Source organism: Oryctolagus cuniculus, chromosome 8 (genome assembly GCF_051225735.1).
Source record: "Oryctolagus cuniculus isolate XC-2025 breed Fujian yellow rabbit chromosome 8, ASM5122573v1, whole genome shotgun sequence".
NCBI classification, from domain to species: domain Eukaryota; kingdom Metazoa; phylum Chordata; class Mammalia; order Lagomorpha; family Leporidae; genus Oryctolagus; species Oryctolagus cuniculus.
The window spans coordinates 35,643,546-35,666,280 of NC_142874.1; positions in this window are offsets into that span (position 1 = coordinate 35,643,546).

The following is a 22,735-nucleotide window of genomic DNA, read 5'->3' on the forward strand; positions in this document are numbered from 1 at the left end:
GGATTCCCACTCTCACAATCGTTATTTAATCTAGTCCTGGAAATTTTAGCCAGAGCCATTAAGTAAGAAAAAGTAATCAAATTGATACAAATTGGGAAAGAGGAAATCAAACTATCCCTATTTGCAGGTGACATGATTTTATATACAGAGGATCCAAAAGACTCCACCATGAGTCTATTGGAACTCATGGAAGAGTTTGGTAAAGTCACAGGCTATAAAGTCAATACACAAATGTTAACAGCCTTTGTATACACAGACAAAGCTATGGTTGAGAAAGAACTTCTAAGATCAATCCCATTCACAATAGCTACAAAAAAAATCAACACCTTGGGTAAATTTAACAAATAATATCAAATATCTTTATGACACTCAACAAAACATTAAAGAAAGTAATAGAATAAGGTATAAAAAATGGAGAAATCCTCCATGTTTATGGATTGGAAGAATTAGTATCATCAAAATGTCCATTTTCCAAAATCAATTTACAGAGTCAATGTGATAACAATCAAAATACCAAAGATACTCTTATCAGATCTAGAAAAAATGATGCTGAAATTCATATGGAGCCACAGGAGACCTTGAATAGCTAAGACAATTTTACAACAAAAGCAAAGCTGGAGGCATCAAAATATCAGATTTCAAGACATACTACAAGGAAGTTATAATCAAGACAGCCTGGTACTCATACAAAAACAGATGGATAGATCAATGGAGCAAAATAGAAATGCCAGAAATCAATCCAAGCATCTATGACTAACTTATAGTTGACAAAGTAGCTAAAACCAATCCCTGGAGCAAAGACAGTCTTTTCAACAAGTGGTTGCTGGGAAAACTGGATTTTCATATGCAGAAGTATGAAGCAGAGATCCTACCTCACACCTTAACAAAAAATCCATTCAAAATGGATTAAAGACCTAAATCTATGATCTGATACTATAAAATTATTAGAGAACATTGGGGAAAATTTCTAAGATTTTAATACAGGCAAAGAGTTCTTGAAAAGATTCCAGAGGCACAAGCAATCAAAACCAAAATTAATAAATGTAATTACATCACATTGAGAAGCTTCTGTACTACAAAAGAAACTTAGTAAAGTGAATAGGCAACAAAAAAGAATGGGAGAAATCATTTGCAAACTATGAAAATGATAAAGGATTAATAACCAGAGAGATCAAGATACTCAACAACCACAAAACAAGCAACCCAGTGAAGCAATGGACAAAGGACTTAAACACACGTTTCCCTAAAGAGAAAATACAAATGGCCAACAGACAAATTTAAAAAATATTTAGGCTCACTAGCCCTCAGAGAAATGCAAATTAAAACCACAATGAGGCTTGCCGGCAAGATGGCGGAATAGGAAGGGAGCACACTGATAGTCTGGGGAGAGATAGTTTAATAAAAGTGGAGATACTGCAGGTTCAAGGAAGAGTAGGGGAGGAAACAGCAGAAGAAACTCTTCCGGAACGCGTGACTCACAGCGGACCTGCGTGGAGAGCGTGGGAGCCCACAGTTCGGGACATCAGTGGCAGACTCAACACACCAGCGCTGGAACGCGAGGTGAGCCGAACCTCAACAGCCCGAGACACCGGCAGGCAAGCGGAGAGAGGAGACTAGAGGGAATGACCCCCGGGGGGGGAAGTTCACAAGGCTAACTGGAAGAGAGAGAGAGAGAGAAAAAAGGGTGACTAGTACGGACACGGGTTTCTCTCTCTCCGCTCACCTCTCAAGGGCGAGCAAGACAAAGAGCAGGCGCCATCTTGGACATACGTCATAAGCAGAGCGACCTCAGGTCTGCACCGGCCCTGAGCCTAGCAGAAAAACCTGACTCTGGGCGGGGCGAATTAACAGGAGATTAGGACCTAGTAAATTTGTGGTGCTACTGAACTGAGACTGTGAAAAAAGAGACGGTGGGGGAGAGAACTCACGGAATTCACGTGAGCACTCTCCAGAGACGCTACAATTCCGTAACTTTGGCAACCCAGTGGGAGGCTGAAGGAGAATTTGAGCCCACTCTGAGGGCCGAACAGATTCCCTGTGGGGATCTTGGGAAAGAGCTTCCGATCTCTGGCTCCTGTGGCTATATCATTTGCCTGCTAACTACCTCCAACTTCGTTCAGCTGTGCGGAATTACTTCCCTTTTGAATCAAAAAAAAAAAGAGAGAGAGAGAGAGAGATTTACCACGCCTAACCTGGGAGTGTCACCTTTGGCACACCAAACAGAGCTCTCAGGCCACACCCATCTCAAGCCCTAAGGCTCCATCAAAAACAGATAGTCCACTTAATCTAGAGTCATAGTATAACAAGAAAAAGCACCACAGTGAAGAAACCAAATATCTCCAATATGCCAAATAACAAACGCAAAAACTGAGGTAATAAAAACAAGGAAGTCACCATGATGCCCTCAAATGAAAAAGACACCCCAATTCAAGATTATGAAGATGATGACATAGAAGAAATGCAAGAAGCAGATCTCAAAAAATTGATAAGAACATTAAGAAGTTCTCAAAAACAAATTCTTGAACTACACAAATCCTTAATGGACAAGATAGAAAATCTCTCTCGTGAAAATGAAATATTAAGGAGGAATCAAAATGAAACGAAACAACTAGTACAACAGGAAACTGTGATAGTGACTGAAGTGAAGAATTCAATAGATCAAATGAAAAACACAATAGAGAGCCTTACAAACAGAATGGGTGAAGCAGAAGAGAGAATATCGGACTTAGAAGACAGAGAACAGGAAAGGATACAGTCAGACCAAAGAAAAGAAGAGGAAATTAGAAATCTGAAACATATTGTCGGGAATCTTCAGGATACTATTAAAAAACCCAACATTCGGGTTCTAGGAGTTCCTGAAGGCATGGAGAGGGAGAAAGGATTAGAAGGCCTTTTTAGTGAGATATTAGCAGAAAATTTCCCAGGTTTGGAGAAGGACAGAGACATCCTAGTACAGGAAGCCCACAGAACCCCTAATAAACACGACCAAAAGAGATCCTCACCACGACACGTTGTAATTAAACTCTCCACAGTGAAACATAAAGAAAAGATCCTAAAATGTGCAAGAGAGAAACGTCAGATTACTCTCAGAGGATCTCCAATCAGACTCACAGCTGACTTCTCATCAGAAACTCTAAAAGCTAGGAGGGAATGGCGAGATATAGCCCAGGTACTAAGAGAGAACAACTGCCAGCCCAGAATATTATATCCTGCAAAGCTAGCATTTGTGAATGAAGGTGAAATAAAGACTTTTCATTGCAAACAGAAATTGAAAGAATTTGTTGCCACTCGTCCAGCCCTGCAAAAGATGCTTAAAGATGTGTTACACACAGAAACACAGAAACACGGTCATCAATATGAAAGAAGGTAAAGGAAGGAAACCAAGGAAGGAAACCTCACAGCAAAAGATCACAGGGAATTCAAAGCATATATTAGAACTTATCTTTGGCAAATGGCAGGGCAAAGTTACCACTTATCATTAGTCACTTTGAACGTGAATGGCCTGAACTGTCCAGTTAAAAGACACCGATTGGCTGATTGGGTTAAGGAACAAAACCCATCTATTTGCTGCTTACAAGAAACACATCTTTCCAACAAAGATCCATACAGACTGAAATTGAAAGGCTGGAAAAAGATATACCATGCCAACAGAAATGAAAAAAGAGCGGGCGTAGCCATCTTAATATCGGACAACATAAACTTTACCACAAAAACTGTTAAGAGAGACAAAGAGGGACACTATATCATGATTAAGGGATCAATTCAACAGGAAGATATAACAATTATCAATGTATATGCACCTAACTACAGGGCACCAGTTTATCTAAAAGATTTATTAACGGACTTAAAGGGAGACTTAGACCCCAATACAGTAGTACTGGGGGACTTCAATACTCCACTCTCAGAAATAGACAGATCATCCGGTCAGAAGATCAACAAGGATACAGTAGATTTAAACGACACTATAGCCCAAATGGATCTAACAGATATATACAGAACTTTCAATCCTACAGCTAAAGATTTTACATTCTTCTCAGCAGTACATGGAAGCTTCTCTAGGATTGACCACATACTAGGCCATAAAGCGAGTCTCAGCAAATTCAAAAGAATTAGAATCATACCATGCAGCTTCTCAGACCATAAAGGAATGAAGTTGGAAATTAGCAACTCAGGAATCCCTAGAGCATACGCAAACACATGGAGATTGAACAACATGCTCCTGAATGAACAATGGGTCATAGAAGAAATCAAAAGAGAAATCAAAAACTTTCTGGAAGTAAATGAGGATAACAGCACAACATACCAAAACTTATGGGACACAGCAAAAGCAGTGTTAAGAGGAAAGTTTATATCAATAGGTGCCTACATCAAGAAATTGGAAAGACACCAAATAGATGAGCTTTCAATTCACCTCAAGGATCTAGAAAACCTACAGCAAATCAGACCCAAATCTAGTAGGAGAAGAGAAATAATTAAAATCAGAGAAGAAATCAACAGGATTGAATCAAGAAAAACATTACAAAAAATCAGCCAAACGAAGAGCTGGTTTTTTGAAAAAATAAACAAAATTGACACCCCATTGGCCCAACTAACTAAAAAAAGAAGAGAAAAAGACCCAAATCAATAAAATCAGAGATGAAAAAGGAAATGTAACAACAGACACCACAGAAATAAAAAGAATCATCAGAAATTACTACAAGGACTTGTATGCCAGCAAACAGGGAAACCTATCAGAAATGGATAGATTCCTGGACACATGCAACCTGCCTAAATTGAACCAGGAAGACATCGAAAACCTAAACAGACCCATAACTGAGACAGAAATTGAAACAGTAATAAAGGCCCTCCCAACAAAGAAAAGCCCAGGACCAGATGGATTCACTGCTGAATTCTACCAGACGTTTAAAGAAGAACTAACTCCAATTCTTCTCAAACTATTCAGAACAATCGAAGAAGAGGGAGTCCTCCCAAATTCTTTCTATGAAGCCAGCATCACCTTAATTCCTAAGCCGGAAAAAGATGCAGCACTGAAAGAGAATTACAGACCAATATCCCTGATGAACATAGATGCAAAAATCCTCAATAAAATTCTCGCCAATAGAATGCAACAACACATCAGAAAGATCATCCACCCAGACCAAGTGGGATTTATCCCTGGTATGCAGGGATGGTTTAATGTGCGCAAGACAATCAATGTGATACACCACATTAATAGACTGCAGAAGAAAAACCATATGATTATCTCAATAGATGCCGAGAAAGCATTTGATAAAATACAACACCCGTTCATGATGAAAACTCTAAGCAAATTGGGTTTGGAAGGAACATTCCTCAATACAATCAAAGCAATCTATGAAAAACCCACAGCCAACATCCTATTGAATGGGGAAAAGTTGGAAGCATTTCCACTGAGATCTGGAACCAGACAGGGATGCCCACTCTCACCACTGCTATTCAATATAGTTCTGGAGGTTCTAGCCAGAGCTATTAGGCAAGAAAAAGAAATTAAAGGGATACAAATTGGGAAGGAAGAGCTCAAACTATCCCTCTTTGCAGATGACATGATTCTGTATTTAGGGGACCCAAAGAACTCTACTAAGAGACTATTGGAACTCATAGAAGAGTTTGGCAAAGTAGCAGGGTATAAAATCAATGCACAAAAATCAACAGCCTTTGTATACACAGACAATGCCATGGCTGAGGAAGAACTTCTAAGATCAATCCCATTCACAATAGCTACAAAAACAATCAAATACCTTGGAATAAACTTAACCAAAGACGTTAAAGATCTCTACGATGAAAATTACAAAACCTTAAAGAAAGAAATAGAAGAGGATACCAAGAAATGGAAAAATCTTCCATGCTCATGGATTGGAAGAATCAATATCATCAAAATGTCCATTCTCCCAAAAGCAATTTACAGATTCAATGCAATACCAATCAAGATACCGAAGACCTTCTTCTCAGATCTGGAAAAAATGGTGCTGAAATTTATATGGAGGCACAAGAGACCTCGAATAGCTAAAGCAATCTTGTACAACAAAAACAAAGCCGGAGGCATCACAATACCAGATTTCAGGACATACTACAGGGCAGTTGTAATTAAAACAGCATGGTACTGGTACAGAAACAGATGGATAGACCAATGGAACAGAATTGAAACACCAGAAATCAACCCAAACATCTACAGCCAACTTATATTTGATCAAGGATCTAAAACTAATTCCTGGAGCAAGGACAGTCTATTCAATAAATGGTGCTGGGAAAATTGGATTTCCACGTGCAGAATCATGAAGCAAGACCCCTACCTTACACCTTCCACAAAAATCCACTCCACATGGATTAAAGACCTAAATCTATGACCTGACACCATCAAGTTACTAGAGAACATTGGAGAAACCCTTCAAGATATTGGCACAGGCAAAGAATTTCTGGAAAAGACCCGGGAGGCACAGGCAGTCAAAGCCAAAATCAACTATTGGGATTGCATCAAATTGAGAAGTTTCTGTACTGCAAAAGAAACAGTCAGGAGAGTGAAAAGACAACCGACAGAATGGGAAAAAATATTTGCAAACTATGCAACAGACAAAGGGTTAATAACCAGAATCTACAAAGAGATCAAGAAACTCCACAAAAACAAAACCAACAACCCACTTAAGAGATGGGCCAAGGACCTCAATAGACATTTTTCAAAAGAGGAAATCCAAATGGCCAACAGGCACATGAAAAAATGTTCAAGGTCATTAGCAATCAGGGAAATGCAAATCAAAACCACAATGAGGTTTCACCTCACCCCGGTTAGAATGGCTCACATGCAGAAATCTACCAACAACAGATGCTGGCGAGGATGTGGGGAAAAAGGGACACTAACCCACTGTTGGTGGGAATGCAAACTGGTCAAGCCACTATGGAAGTCAGTCTGGAGATTCCTCAGAAACCTGAAGATAACCCTACCGTTCGACCCAGCCATCCCACTCCTTGGAATTTACCCAAAGGAGTTTAAATTGGCAAACAAAAAAGAGGTCTGCACCCTAATGTTTATTGCAGCTCAATTCACAATAGCGAAGACCTGGAACCAACCTAAATGCCCATCAACGGTAGACTGGATAAAGAAATTATGGGATATGTACTCTTTAGAATACTATACCGCAGTAAGAAACAACGAAATCCAGTCATTTGCAACAAAATGGAGGAATCTGGAACACATCATGCTGAGTGAAATAAGCCAGTCCCAAAGGGACAAATACCATATGTTCTCCCTGATCGGTGACGACTGACTGAACACCAAGAGGGAAACCTGTTGGAGTGAGGTGGACACTATGGGAAATGGTGGCTTGATCAGCATAGCCCTGACTGTTAATGAACAACTAAATACATTAGCCCTCTTAGTAGTTTTTTTTATCTGTTCTACTTAATATGACTGGTTTAGATCTGTAATTGATGCACAGTTATTCTTAAGTGTTGAAAATTAACTGAAATGTGATCCCTGTTGAACATGGTGGTGGGAATGGGAGAGGGAAGAGATGTATAATTTGGGACATGCTCAGGCTGACTTGCCCCAAGTGGTGGAGTTGGAAGCATACCAGGGGATTCCAATTCAATCCCATCGAGGTGGCATGTACCAATGCCATCTCACTGTTCCAGGTGATCAGTTTCAGTTCACAGTTGGTCATGGTGAAGGGACTGGGAGTCAAAGGGAGCACATAGACAAGTCTAGTACCTGCTAACGCTAACTGATGGAGTAAATAAAGGGGAGAGTGATCCAACATGGGAAGTGAGATACTCAGCAGACTCATAGAATGGCAGATGTCCTAAATAGCACTCTGGCCTCAGAATCAGCCCTAAAGGCATTCGGAGCTGGCTGAAAAGCTCATGAGAGTATTTCAGGCATGGAAAGCCAAGACACTCTGGCAAAAGATCTCTGCGAGTGAGATCCCAGTGGAAAGAACAGGCCATCAAAGAAGGAGGTACCTTTCTCTGAAGGGAGGAGAGAACCTCCACTTTGACTATGACCTTGTCTAAACAAGATAAGAGTCGGAGAACTCAGAGGGCTTCCATAGCCTTGGAAACTCATGACTGGAGCATAGGGAGATTACTGATGCCATAGACAGGAGTGTCAATTGGTGAAGTCAACAACAGGAGTCACTGTGCACTTACTCCTCATGTAGGATCTCTATCCTTAATGTGCTGTACATTGAGATTTAATGCTATAACGAGTACTCAAACAATATATTTCACTTTGTGTTTCTATGGGGGTGCAAACTGTTGAAATCCTTACTTAATGCATACTAAACGGATCCTCTGAAAAAAAAAAAAAAAAAAAGAAATTATCAATTCCCAACTTGACTCTCACTGGGATTAAACATGACAATAGGTCTGCTCTGATTTCATCATCATTTTAAAAAATCATCTATTATTTTTCACTTTATGTTTCTGTGTGGGAGCAAACTGTTGAAATCCATACTTAATGTATACTAAGCTGATCTTCTGTATATTAAGATAATCGAAAATGAATCTTGATGTGAATGGAAGGGGAGAGGGAGTGGGAAAGGGGAGGGTTGTGGGTGGGAGGGACGGTATGGGGGGAAAGCCATTGTAATCCATAAGTCATACTTTGGAAATTTATATGCATTAAATAAAAGTTTAAAAAAAAAAAAAAACAACACAATGAGGTTTCACCTCACCCCAGTTAGAATGGTTTTAATACAGAAATCAACATTAAATGCTGACAAGCATGTGAGGAAAAAGGTATCCTAATCGACTGCTGGTGGGAATGTAAACTGGTAGGACCACTATGGAAGACAGTTTGGAGATACCTCAGAAATTCAAATATAGACCTACCATATAACCCAGTCAACCCGCTCCTGGGAATTTACCCAAGGGAAATGAAATCGGCAAATAAAAGAGTTATCCTCACCCCCAAATTTATTGTAGCTCAATTCACAATAGCTAAGACATGGAAACAACTCAAATGCCCATCAACTGAAGACAGGATAAAGAAATTATGGAATATTTACTCTATGGAATATTACACAGCAGCAAAAAATAAAAAGGATATCTGGTCATTTGCGACAAAATGGATGAATCTCGAAAACATCATATTTAGTGAAATAAGCCATTCCAAAAGGACAAATACCATATGTTCTCCCTGATCTGTGATAATTAATAGAGCACCTAAAAGGAAATCTGTATAAATAAAATTGAAACTTTGAGAAGCAATGACTTCAACAGCCCTTGTCTTGACTATCTAGGAAGAGTTTTTTTTTTTCCCTCTTCATACTATTTGTTAAACTCTTTACTTAACATAGAGTTAATCATATGTGTATATAAAGTCAATTGAAAATAGACATCAGTAAAAAATTAAAGTGGGAATAAAAAATTATAAATCCTTGGAAACATTTAAAAAGTATTTTCCTATTTTATTGGCATTCAAACCAGTCTTACAATTTCTGAACTCAGTAACGAGTATATTCTATTAGAGAAAAAGCAGACTTGGCCTCTCCACATTTATTTTCATCTTCCAAACCAATTTTACAAATGCATACAAACTTGAGATTGGTGTCCAATTTATGCTTTGAAAATCAGAGACATGGACTTGTTCAGTTTATTTATTCAACTTTTGAACTCTAGCATTATCTGCAACACAGATATACAACATGGTGTATACATTGTAGTCCTATAGTTTTATTTTCTTGTGCAAATTTGGAATTGATCTTTGATCATTCCTGAAAATAAGATATAAACACCAGATTCAGTATTTTTAAAATCTAAAATTGGACATTACTGTAGCCCTTATAAATAACATGCAACCCAAAGCAAATGTGAGAACTTTTTATTGATGTATAATTGATATAGAAATGGCTTGTATTTGGGGCTGGAGTTGTGGCATATCAGGTTAAGCCTCCACCTGCAATGCTGGCAGATCACAGCAGTGCTAGTTTGTATCCCATCTGCTTTAGTACCAATCCAGCTCTCTGCTAATGGCCTGGGAAGCAGTGGAAGTTAGTCCAAATGGTTGGCACCTGAACGTATGTGAAAGCAGCTCCTGGTTCCTGGCTTCAGCCTGGCCCAACCCTGACCATTGCAATCATTTGGGTGATGAACCAGCAGATGAAAGATCTCTCATTATTTCTCTTCCTCTCTCTGTGTAACTCTGCCTTTCAAATAATTAAATCTTTCTTTATAAAAAAAAAAATCTCACCTTTGATGTATACATTTTGGTGAGTTCAGTCATAGATTTCCTTTGCTTTATTTTGTTTTAAACTTGGTAAAGCACTATGCAGTGTGCTCGTCCTTAACTGAAACTTGAGGCAAAAGCAGCAGTCAGACATTGTAAAGTGGAGCCCTATAGAAAGAAATTAGGTTCCTTTATAGCCAATCCTAATGTTTTACTGCCCAGTGTCTGCCTTATACATCGTTTAGAAAGGGTCATGGTAGCCTTTATTTAGTTGAAATTGGCCATATTTAGTTAAAGGCCTTTGGATCTTATATCAAATTTCCAGATGTCTTGGCAGTAGTCTCAGATAACCACAATTCTTGTTAACCTAACCCTGATTTTGCTGGTCTAGACACTGAGGTGAAATAGTATTTATAGGCTCCTCTAGGCTGCTTCCCCTGTTCTATCAAGTCCTGTCTCTTTTTCTGCCAGCTTTTGCATTTGATGGTTTCCAGGAAATGCATAGAGTGAGATCATCCCTAAAGCAGTGACTGCCAGAGAAGGTGAGAAATAAATATTGGCCTTACAGTTTTTCTTCCCAAATCTGTATTAGGTGATTACACAGGAAATGTCTATATTTAAAAATATGTGCCCAGTGAATTGTAGTTTATTTGCCTTTTTAATTTCCTCATATGATGGATGATTAAGATTTTTACCTGAAGATACTAAAAATACATTTAGAACTATTGAGTTAATTGCAATATCCATCATTATGAGAAAATTACTGTAGCAAAGAGATTATGACAATGGAGACAAGAAAGTTAGAATTTATATAATGGGATTATAAAAGTACAGTTTTCATAGTATTTCAAGTGACTGGAGGCAGATCTTAAAGAGTTCTTAATGTCTAGAAGTCTGAAGATCTTTCATCTTTGTTCCTGGTTCTATATCTCTTAACTTTGCACACTCTATCTTCTTGATGAAGAAAGTCATGATAAAGGACAATTAGTTCTATTGTAGGAAAGAAAATGAGAAAATATGAAATTTGTATGTGTGAGATTGTCAAAAACTGAACTAAAATGTCCTTTTTCCCTCGGCTGGTATATAGTACGAAGCTGTAGGTGAGCAAGCAGTCTTTAGGAGCTGCTGTGACGCAAACCAGCAGGTAAAAATAAAAACTGCACCTTTAAAATAGATTAGAGGTTTTTGGAAAAACCCAGCTAGTCTTACCCTGGGCAGAGGTTGTCTAGTTGGTCTAGAATCTAGTAAGTTTCGAGGAAGTTTACCTTTGCCTAGGTGATAAGTTCCTTATTTAATTGCAATATAGAATACATAGTTGTTTATATAACAGTCTTTATTGGGAAATTTGAGATTTCAGAAAATACCAATGTCCTGCCAGTTTAAGGGTACATTGTAGAGCTGAACTTTGAGTTACTGTGCAAGATTACTTTTTCATGCTGTCATTTGAATATGTTTTTGTGAGACTCCTTGGGATTAAAGTTTTGGTTAAAAATTGTTGTTCAACTTGAAAGTCTATTTTTCCTTGCAAACTCAAATCTGTGAGCTTGGTACCAAGTCTAGGTATAACATTCCTATTTTGAAGCCATACTTATATTTTCTTGTAAAGTGCTTTTGAATTAATAAAATATTAGCGTAATTGTGTAATAGTCAAAAAAAGAATTTATATATCCATAGTCAGAGATGGATAATGAGCAACAATAACAAAAACACACACCTCTGTAAAACAATGATCACGATAAGTGATATGTTCAGTAGTAAATACAAGAGAATATGGGATACGGTGCCTCAAGTGTAGAGATGGAAGAAGCCCTACTTTAGGTAGGAAGGCAAAGAGAAGTCTTCCAGGAGAAGTGAGGTCTGAGCCAAGCCTTGAGGCATTCCATTGGTATAAAGTGTAAAGGAAGCCCAGGAAGAAAGCACAAGTACAGAGATCCTCAGAACATAAAAAGGGCCAAAGTGGCTGATCATAGCTAGAACTGTGTGGAGTAGACGGCTATAAAGTAAAACTGAAAATTCTACAGGGCCAGACAGTTTACAATAGTGACTATTTTTTTAGCCAATAAAGTAGTAGTCATAAAAATAGCATATCACATTCACAATATGTCAAACATTAACTAATTTAATCCTAACCATACTTCAAAGATAAAGTTGTTATTATTAACCACTTCTCTATAAAATATCTTTTCCAAGATCACATAGTAAAATTTATAGATAATAAGGAGTGAAATCTGGTACTAATCCAGAGAGCTTGGCTTTAGAATCTAGGAAGTCTTCCCAAAGTTCATGGAAAATTCATATTATGAAAAACATGCTCAGATTTCAATATTTTTTGCACCAAACCATTTTTATTTAATTTTTCATGAACTGTTTCAAGGAACTTCATATGGTTCCACTTGCCATTCCACTTATATATGTTATATATATAATATATTATGTATATTATATGTAGTATGATATATTATATATGATATATATATATATAAATTATATAAATTTTTCAGGCTGTATAAGTATTTTAATGTCTTCTCATTAAGTTAGCTTTTAATGAGAAGCTAATGCAAAATGTTAAACCAGGAAGGAAAATAGGATTTACCCTTTCCAATAACATATATTTACTTATTTTATATTTGAAAGATAGAAAGACTGAGAGAAAGAAATATTTTCCAACTGCAAGTTTACCCTCATCCCACCCCCAAATGCTTGCAACAACTAGGAAGGACAAAAGACAGGAGCCGCAGAGCTTGGATCTCAAAATCTATCTCCTACGTGGGTGACAGACTCAAGTACTTGAGCAGTCACCTGCTGCCTCCTAGGGTGTATATTATCAGGAAGTTAGAATCAGGAGTGCAGTGGGGACTCAAACTGAGGTATTCTTGAATGAAATGCAGGCATCCAAGCAGCATCTTAACTGTTGTACCAAGCACCCATCCTCTATGTATTCTGTAAAAGATTCCTCTGGCCACTATGGAGAAGACAAGTGTGTGTTTGAGAGATGGTGCTTACAGAAGCAAGATCAGTGTATAAACCAACATCAGTCAGGCAAAGATGGTCATGATTTGGACTAAGCAGTAGTTAGGGAGCTTATAAGGATTAGTCAAAATCAAGTATAACTTGAAGACAGAGATAAGATTTGCTGATGGGGCCGGCGCTTTGGTGCAGCAGGTTAGCACCCTGGCCTGAAGCGTGCTGGCATCCCATATGAGTGCCGGTTGGAGAACCAGCTGCTCCACTTCTGATCCAACTCTCTACTATGGCCTGAGAAAGCAATAGAAGATGGCCCAAGTCCTTGGGCCCCTGCACCCGTGTAGGAGACCCAGAGGAAGCTCCTGGCTCCTGGCTTTGGATTGGCACAGTTCCTGCCATTGCGACCAATTGGGGAGTGAACCATTGGATGGAAGACCTCTCTCTCTCTCTCTCTCTCTCTCTCTCTCTCTGTCTCTCCTCTCTCTGTATAACTCTGACTTTCAAATAAATAAATAAATATTTTAAAGAAAAGATTTCCTTGATCAGCCCTCACCCTGACTGTTGATGAGCAATTTGACATGTTATCCCTCTTAGTATTTTTTTTCTTTGTTCTACTTATTACTTTTGGTTGAATACTGTAATCAATACACAATTCTTCTTAAGTGCTGAAACTTAAAAAAAAAAAAAGAAAAGATTTCCTGATCAATGAAAAGTGTAGATTATGAAATAAGACTATAAAGGAAGATCTTAACTTTTAGATAATTGAATGTGTGGATGATGATCCAATTAACTAAGATGGGAAACATCAGATAAGAGGGGTGTAAATTGGGAAAGGAAGAAGTACAGCAGTTCTGCTTGGGAAACTTAGTTTGGCATGCGTTTTAAATACTCAAGTGGAGAGTATAAGTAGACAGCATAGATTAATAGTTGGTGCTTAGGGCAATGTTAGGAATAAATATATAAAACTGGGCATCATAAGTAAATGGATAATCTGTAAAGCTAAGGAGCCAAGAGTTTGTCAGTGGAGAACAGTGCAATAGCCATTCTGATTTACTTGATATGTTTCAAATATCTTACAGTTTCTCATACATTTCTTTGCATGTAAGTAACTTTTTCTGAAAAAAAAAAAAAACTAATTTTTTACTTCTTAGCTGGAATCTTCCCTCTTTAGTAAAGCATTTTCCTGATTACCCATGAAGAGTGAGGGATTAATTAAAACGTTTGTTCCATTCTTACACCAGTTTATCTATCCGTTCATCCAGCCATCTATCCTTCCTTCCATCCGTTCATCCATTTGAATTTATGGGTAGCTAACTTAGGCTAGAACGTTCATTAAGCATTTGAGAATGTCATAGTAATTTTAAAATACTGTACCTCCACTCTTTGGAACGTTTTTGTTTACATACATCTCTTATAGCCACATTTTTCAAAGCTGAACTGTAAACTAATGAGTCAGTAAAATAATTTAATAGAGCTTGGTTTGCATGAACGAAAAAAAATTCAAAAGAAAACATCTGAGAATATCATGCATGACAATGATACATATTATCTTTTGAACCATTTCCTCCATGTGCTCCCAGCCCTACATCTGCCCCTCAAGGATCTCATAGACTAAAGCATAGAGTTTTTTGTTATGGAGAATTTCATATAGTTTCAAAGGCCTTGTATTAGGCCACTTACTACTTTATGTCTCTTTCCTCCCATTTGACTGAACTCTGGGGAAAAGAACCCAATCTATTTTCAGCCTTTAGCATTTGAATCCTCAGCTTATAACTCCTAATTTGGTCAGGAATGAGAGAAATGTTTATGGCAAAGATGGTGCTAGGAAAAGATGTCATAACAAGTGGCATTAGAAGGAGACACCATAAATGCATCAGTGAAATTTGGTCTCTGGGGAGTGAGTAGTGATTAAGTAAGTGTTGGAATTCCTTGCATATCAGTGCGGAATAACTGCAGAAATAGGTACACAGTATAATTAGGTACACAGAATAGAATAGGTTCACAGAATAGAATAACTCTGCATATTAAATTAAATGAAAGTCTTCTATTTTTAATGAAATGAATTAAATGAAAGTCTTTCTATTTATTTATTTGAAAGGCAGAGTTATGGAGAGAGAGAGAGAGAGAGAGAGAGAGAGAGAGAGATTCCATCCGCTAATTCAATACCCAAATTGCTGTTAACAGCCAGGACTGGGCCAGGCCAAAGCCAGGAGCCAGAAGTTTCATCTGCGTCTCCCACTTGGGTGCAGGGGCCCAAGTCCTTGGGCCATCTTCTGTTGCTTTCCCAGAAGCATTAGCAGGAAACTGAATAGGAAGTGGAGCAACCAGGAATCTATTTGATGGCCATATGGGATGCTGATGTCACACAGGTGGCAGCTTAACACACTATGCCTCAATGCTGGCCCCAAGAAAGTCTTCTTAAAGTCCCAATCTGTATTGTCTATTAATGAAAGGACAACTTTTTGTTTTGTAATATCAACTTCAGATTGTTTTGAAACATAAATTGTAAATCATTGTTACTTAATTAGTGCCTAATTTATTTACTTATTTTTAGTTTATTTTTGTAATCAACTTGAAACACAGAGAGACAGAGATGGATAGAGACAGAAAAAATAGGGAAAGTGAGGGCCAGTGCCGTGGCTCGCTTGGTTAATCCTCTGCCTGCAGCACCGGCATCCCATATGGGTGCCAAGTTCTAGTCCCAGTTGCTCCTCTTCCAGTCCAGCTCTCTGCTGTGGCCCGGGAAGGCAGTGGAGGATGGCCCAAGTGCTTAGGCCCCTATACCCACATGGGAGACCAGGAGGAAGCACCTGGCTCCTGGCTTTGGATGAGCACAGTGCTGGTCATAGAGGCCATTTGAGGGGTGAACCAACGGAAGGAAGACCTTTCTCTATGTCTCTTTCACTGTCTAACTCTATCTGTCAAATAAGAAAAAAATTGAGAGAGAGGGAGTGTGGAAGAGAGAGGGGGAACAAAGAAGGAAGGAAGGAAGGAAGGAAGGAAAAAAAGAAGGAGGGAGGGAGAAAGGAAAAGAAATGAAAGGGGAGGGACAGACCTTCAATGTGCTGGTTCACTCTCCAGTTGCCTTCAATAGCAGAGGCTGAGGCAGTTTAAAGGCAAGAGCTGTGAACTCCATGTGAGTTTCCTACATAGGTGGAAGGAACCAAAGTAATGATAACCTTGTTTGTGGTCTCCCTGGGTTCACATTAGCAAGATGCTAGAATCAGAAGTGGAGCCATGACTGAAACCCTGCACTCTGTTGTGTGATGGGGGTATCCCATTGGATTTCGTAACTGCTAGGCCAAGTATCTGCCCTGACTCTACTTTATTGAGGCAAAATTTATCCTTTGTTCCATTGTGCATTTCTGATAGCTATAGATGACATTAACAGCCTGGTTTGTACCCCCCAATAATAAAAAAATAATAAAACCTCTCCCCATTCTCAGCCTCTTTTATGAGTTATTGGGTAGGACCTTAATCAGATAGTGTGTACTTTGGTCCCAGATGGTATAGGTGCATCTTGGGAAGCTGGGCATATTAAGTTCACAAATAAACTTTACTTTGCAAGGGTACAAGAATTCCAGCTCATTTTAACTGACTGCCTAGTTACACCAGATCACACTGAGTTCCCAAGATACTTTCAGTTAAATGCAGAAGTTCCTGTTTACCATGGCCATCATCACATTGAATGGGAAAGTTGGAAGGATTCCCACTGAGAACTCTACTAAGAGACTACTGGAACTCATGGAAGAGTTTGGTAAAGTAGCAGAATATAAAATCAATACACAAAAATCAAGAGCATTTGCATACACAGACAAGAGAAATACACGCTGAGAAAGAACTTCTAAGATCAATCCCATTCACAATAGCTACAAAAACAATCAAATACCTTGGAATACAAAGATCTCTACGATGAGAATTACAAAACTTGAAAGAAAGAAATAGAAGAAAGTACAAAAAAATGTCAAAATCTTACATGTTCATGGATTGGAAAATCAATATCAAAATGTCCATTCTTCCAGAAGCAGTTTACAGATTCACTGTGATATCAATCAAAATACCAAAGGCATTCTTCTCAGATCTGTAAAAATTGTGCTGAAATTCATATGGAGCCACAGGAGACCTTGAATAGCTAAAGTGATCTTGTACAACAAAAATAAAGTTGGAGGCATCACAATACCAGATTTCAAGACATACTACTGGACAGTTATAATCAAAACAGCCTAGTGCTGGTACAAAAACAGATGGATAGACCAATGGAACAGAATAAAAACACCAGAAATCAATCCAAACATCTACAGCCAACTTATATTTGATCAAGGAGCTAAAACTAATTCCTGGAGCAAGGACAGTCTACTCAGTCTATTCAATAAATGGTGCTGGGAAAACTGGTTTTCCACATGCAGAAGCATGAAGCAAAACCCCTACCTTACACCTTACACAAAAATCTACTCAACCTGGATAAAAATCTAAATCTACGGCCTGACAACATCACACAATTAGAGAACATTGGAGCAACCCTGCAAGATATTGATGCGGGCAAAGAGTTCTTGAAAAGACCCCAGAAGCACAGGCAGTCAAAGCCAAAATTAACATTTGGGATTGCATCAAATTGAAAAGTTTCTGTACTGCAAAAGAAACAGTCAGGAGAGTGAAGAGGCAACCCATAGAATGGGAGAAATTATTTGCAAATTATGCAACTGATAAAGGATTAATTACCAGAATCTACAAAGAGATCAAGAAACTCTACAACAACAAAACAAACAACCCACTTAAGAGATAAGCGAAGGATTTAAACAGACATTTTTTGAAAGAGGAAATACAAATGGCAAACAGACACATTGAAAAAATATTCAAGATCACTAGCCCTCAGGGAAATGCAAATCAAAACCACAATGAGGTTTCTCCTCACCCCAGTTAGAATGGCTTTCATACAGAAATCAACAAACAACAGATGCTGGAGAGGATGTGGGGAAAAGGGGACACTAATCCACTGGATTAGAATGCAGACTGGTAAAGTCACTATGGAAGACAGTTTGGAAGTACCTTCGAAATCTGAATATAGCCCTACTATATGACCCAGCCATCCCAAATATCAGAATTTACCCAAGGGAAATTAAATTGGCAAATAAAAGAGCTGTCTGCACCTCAATGTTTATTGCAGCGCAGTTCACAATGGCCAAGACATGGAATCAATCTAAATGCCCATCAACGGAAGACTGGATAAAGAAATGGGATATGTACTCTATGGAATATTACATAGTGGTAAAAACAATGAAATCCGGTCTTTTGCAACAAAATGGTGGAATCTGGAAAACATCATGCTGAGGGAAATAAACCAGTCCCAAAGGGACCAATATCATATGTTCTCCCTGATCTGTGACAACTAACTGAACACCTGAAAGAAAACCTGTAGAAGTGAAACTGACACTATCAGAAGCAATGACTCGAATAGCCCTTGTCCTGTAGAGGAACAAGTTACTATTTTATTATTTGTAGTATTTTCTTTTTCTACTTAATACCATTGGTTGATCTCTTTACTTAACACAGAATTATTATTAGGTATTTAAATCCAATTATCCAATTGAAAATTGACCCCTGTAAAAAAATAAGAGTGGGAATAAGAGAAGGGGGAGATGTCCAGTTCTGCACATGTTCCCTCAGGCTTACTCCTAAGAGTAAAGCTAAAAATTTGCCATGAAATTCCAAATCCCATTAAGTTGGCAGGTTCATAACTGATCATAAAGATAGGATTAAGTGTCAAAAGGATTACATAAATAAGACCAAGTGCCTGCTAATAATAATAGAATTAAAAAGGAGAGAATGAATGATCCAACATGGGAAGCAGGACACACAGAAGACTCACAAAATGACAAATGCCCTAAACAGCACTCTGGTCTCAAAATCAGACCCTTCAGGCATTTAGATCTGGCTATAAAGTTTATGAAAGCATTTCAGGTATGGAAAGCCAAGACACTGTGGCAAAATACAACCTACATGAAAGATCTCTTTGAGTGAGATGCTAGTGGAAAGAAGGGGCCATCAAAGATGGAGGTACCTTTCTCTGAAGGGAGGAGAGAACTTCCACTTTGGTTATGGCCTTGTCTTAATAATGTTAGAGTTTGTGGACTCAAGAGGCTTCCATAGCCTTGATAGCTCATTGCAAGAGTCTCTGGTGATCACTGACATCATTAATAAGAGTGTCAATTGTTAAATCAACAACAGGAGTCACTGTGCACTTGCTCCCTTTGTAGGACCTCTGTCCTTAGTGTGTTGTACTATGAGAATTAATGGCAAAACTAGTCTTCAAACAGTATTTTATACTTTGTGTATCTGTGTGGGTGCAGACTGTTTAAATTTTCACTTAGTATAGAATTGACCTTCTGTATATAAAGATAATTAAAAATGGATCTTAATTAAGAATGGGATGGAAGAAGGAGTAGGAGGTGGGATGGTTTGGGGGTGGGAGGGTAGGTACGGGGGGAAGAACTACTATAATCCAAAAGCTGTAGCTATGAAATTTATATTTATTAAGCAAAATCTTTCTATTAAAAAAAGAAGCTCCTGTTTAGTGCACCTTCCCTACCTCCCACCATGCCGTGTGCTATATCCATTTACTGGTAGACCCTCTCTATCATGTAGGTGACACAAGTTCAAAGCAAAATTTAAGGTTATTTTGCTTTTGGGGATTTCAAGCTAAAGAGGGTTCTTTGATATTGATAAAATATTTCATGATACTTTGAACTGTACAACATATGTCTTTAAAACTTAACAAATGGTACTAGAAACCTTTCCCCCAATACTTAGGAAAGGAATTTTTTTTCCAAGTTCTTCCTCACATTTATGTCTGAAAATGAAGCAGAATATTAGTTATAGTAATGCACTCTACAAACTGTGAGTCTGCATTAGATTTAGATAAAAATATATCTCTTTGGCATAAAAATCATTTCCTCTGAGTGCACTAGAATCTAGAAAGACCTCACACTTAATATAATTATCCTTATTGAAATAAGCATTATGATCTCCAGTTGCATGCGTTTTGCTTCAAAAGATAAGGTTCAATATTCTTTATGGCCGAGTATTATTCCATCATGTGTATATACCATATTTTCCTTACCCAGTCTTCAGCTGATGGACATCTGGCTGATTCCCTATATTAGCTATTGTGAATTGAGCTACTATGAACATGGGGGTGCAGATAACTCTTTCGTGTGCTGATTTCATTTCCTCTGGATAAATTCCCAGGAGTGGGATGGCTGAATCATAAGGCAGATGAATTTTCAGATTTCTGAAGTTACTTTACACTGTCCTCCATAATGGTTGTACTAGTTTACATTCCCATCTGACTTCTTACAAATATATCACTTTTTTGTAAATGCTTTTCAGTTTCCTGGAACTTCTACTTGTGTATTTAAAAGTAGCATCATTTCTCTATTTTTTTTCTTGTAGAGCCTATCTTGCTCTTTCTTCAGTATCTCATTTGGACAGTATTACTTGACCATGTTCTGCCCTTTTCAATGCTATATGACTTTTAAACTTCATTGTAGTTTTCATGCATTTTTTCCTCTTCCTTTTCTTTCCCTTTTCTTTTCTAGTGTTTTCTCAATAAAGTGCCTATTTAGAAACTCTATAAAGTGAGTTCTCAATTAAGTGCCTATTGAAAAATCCTAATATTGACTTTTTAAAAGATTTACTTGTTTATTTGAAAGTTAGAAATACAGAGAGACAGGGAGATATTTTCATCTGGTGGCTCAGTCCCCAGATGACCACAACCTACAGGGCTGGGCCTGGTGAAAGCCAGGAGCCAAGAGCTTCATCTAGGTCTCCCACGTGGGTTCAGAAACCCAAGTACTTGGGCTGTCCTCTGTTACTTTCCCATACACTTTAGCAGGGAACTGGACTGGAAGTAGAGCAACTGGGAAATTAACTCTCTCCCATACGGGAAGCCGGCATTGCAGACCGTGTTTTACCTACTATGCCACAACGATGTTTCCCATACTGACATTTTGACATTACTGTTTCCACTATTCTGTAAGAATGTTAACATTATACTTTAGCATATAACTCTCATAAACCATTTTAAACTTACTGTTTTTTCAATCTCCAAGGGCTTATACTTCCCATGGTCTCATTCATTTATCTTCTTCCTGTAAATTCATTGTTTCATAAATTGATTTTTTTTTATTTTTTTAACTTTTATTTAATGAATATAAATTTCCAAAGTACAGCTTATGGATTACAATGGCTTCCCCCCTCATAACGTCCCTCCCACCCACAACCCTCCCCTTTCCTACTCCCTCTCCCCTTCCATTCACATCAAGATTCATTTTCGATTCTCTTTATATACAGAAGATCAGGTTAGCATACATTAAGTAAAGATTTCAACAGTTTGCTCCCACACAGAAACACAAAGTGAAAAATAGTGTTTGAGTACTAGTTATAGCATTAAATCTCAATGTACAGCACACTAAGGCCAAAGATCCTACATGAGGAGTAAGTGCACAGTGACTCCTATTGTTGACTTAACAAACTGACACTCTTTCATCATTTCTTTACCAATGTAGAACACTTTCAATAATATCAATATCACTTCCTATTTTTTCAGTGTTTTACCTTTGTTCTCTTTTTAGGTCAATGACTCTCCTGTACCATTACATGTGGGCTCTGGAATTAATGTAGGAATCAGTGTATTTTTGTTTGGAATAAGATTTGGATTGCTCTAAGTTGGTCAGTCTTCTTTTGAAAATTATTATTCTAAATATTCGTTTCAAACTGAATTGTTTTTTAAGTCTCATGGGAAGTTAACTCTGTATTTTCATATTCTATTAACTTCTTTCTAATCATCGTTAAGGACTTCCTCCATTAGATGGACATAATTTTTTCTCAGAAGCTGTTTGTATTTGCTTTTGTATTTTTTTAATTTTACTTTGTAGATTTTAATTCAGAATATTCATGTTCAAGCCACTGAATTATTTTTTTCTTGAGCCATTTGTGTTCTATTTCTAAAAATGACTGATCAGAATCCCATTTTGTATTATTATGGTGTTCTGTTTTTCATAGTTAACTTGGATATATCATTGTTCTTTGTCAACAGCTGCATCCCAAGGTGATTCTTGATTTTTTATTTGTTCTGATCATGATACAGGAATCATATTGCTTCAATAAATTTCACTCCTTCAATATTAGTCAATTTTTCATTATTTGCTTGCTTCTGCGCAGCACTTTAGTCACATCTACATCATTTGCTTTTTTCCCAATTGCAAATCTTTGCCAATTGCAATTCTTGAAAGCATTCTCACTTTTCCATGGTTAAACAGTTGCCAATGATGTTCTTTGATGATGAATGTATAAGTTTTCCTCATAAACAAGATTTGTTTTGTCTATCGAACCTTGACTAAATATGTTACTGCAAAAAAATTAAGAGAAAAAAGCAAAGATAGGAAGGAGGAGGGAAGAAAGTATCATTGTATTCTTGGAATCCTATCTATGAAATTCATGAAAACTATTCTCTATATATTAACAAATACTTATAAGTAATAAAATATTTCCACAAATAAATGATGGAAGGACAAATCTCTTAGAACTTTGAGTAAA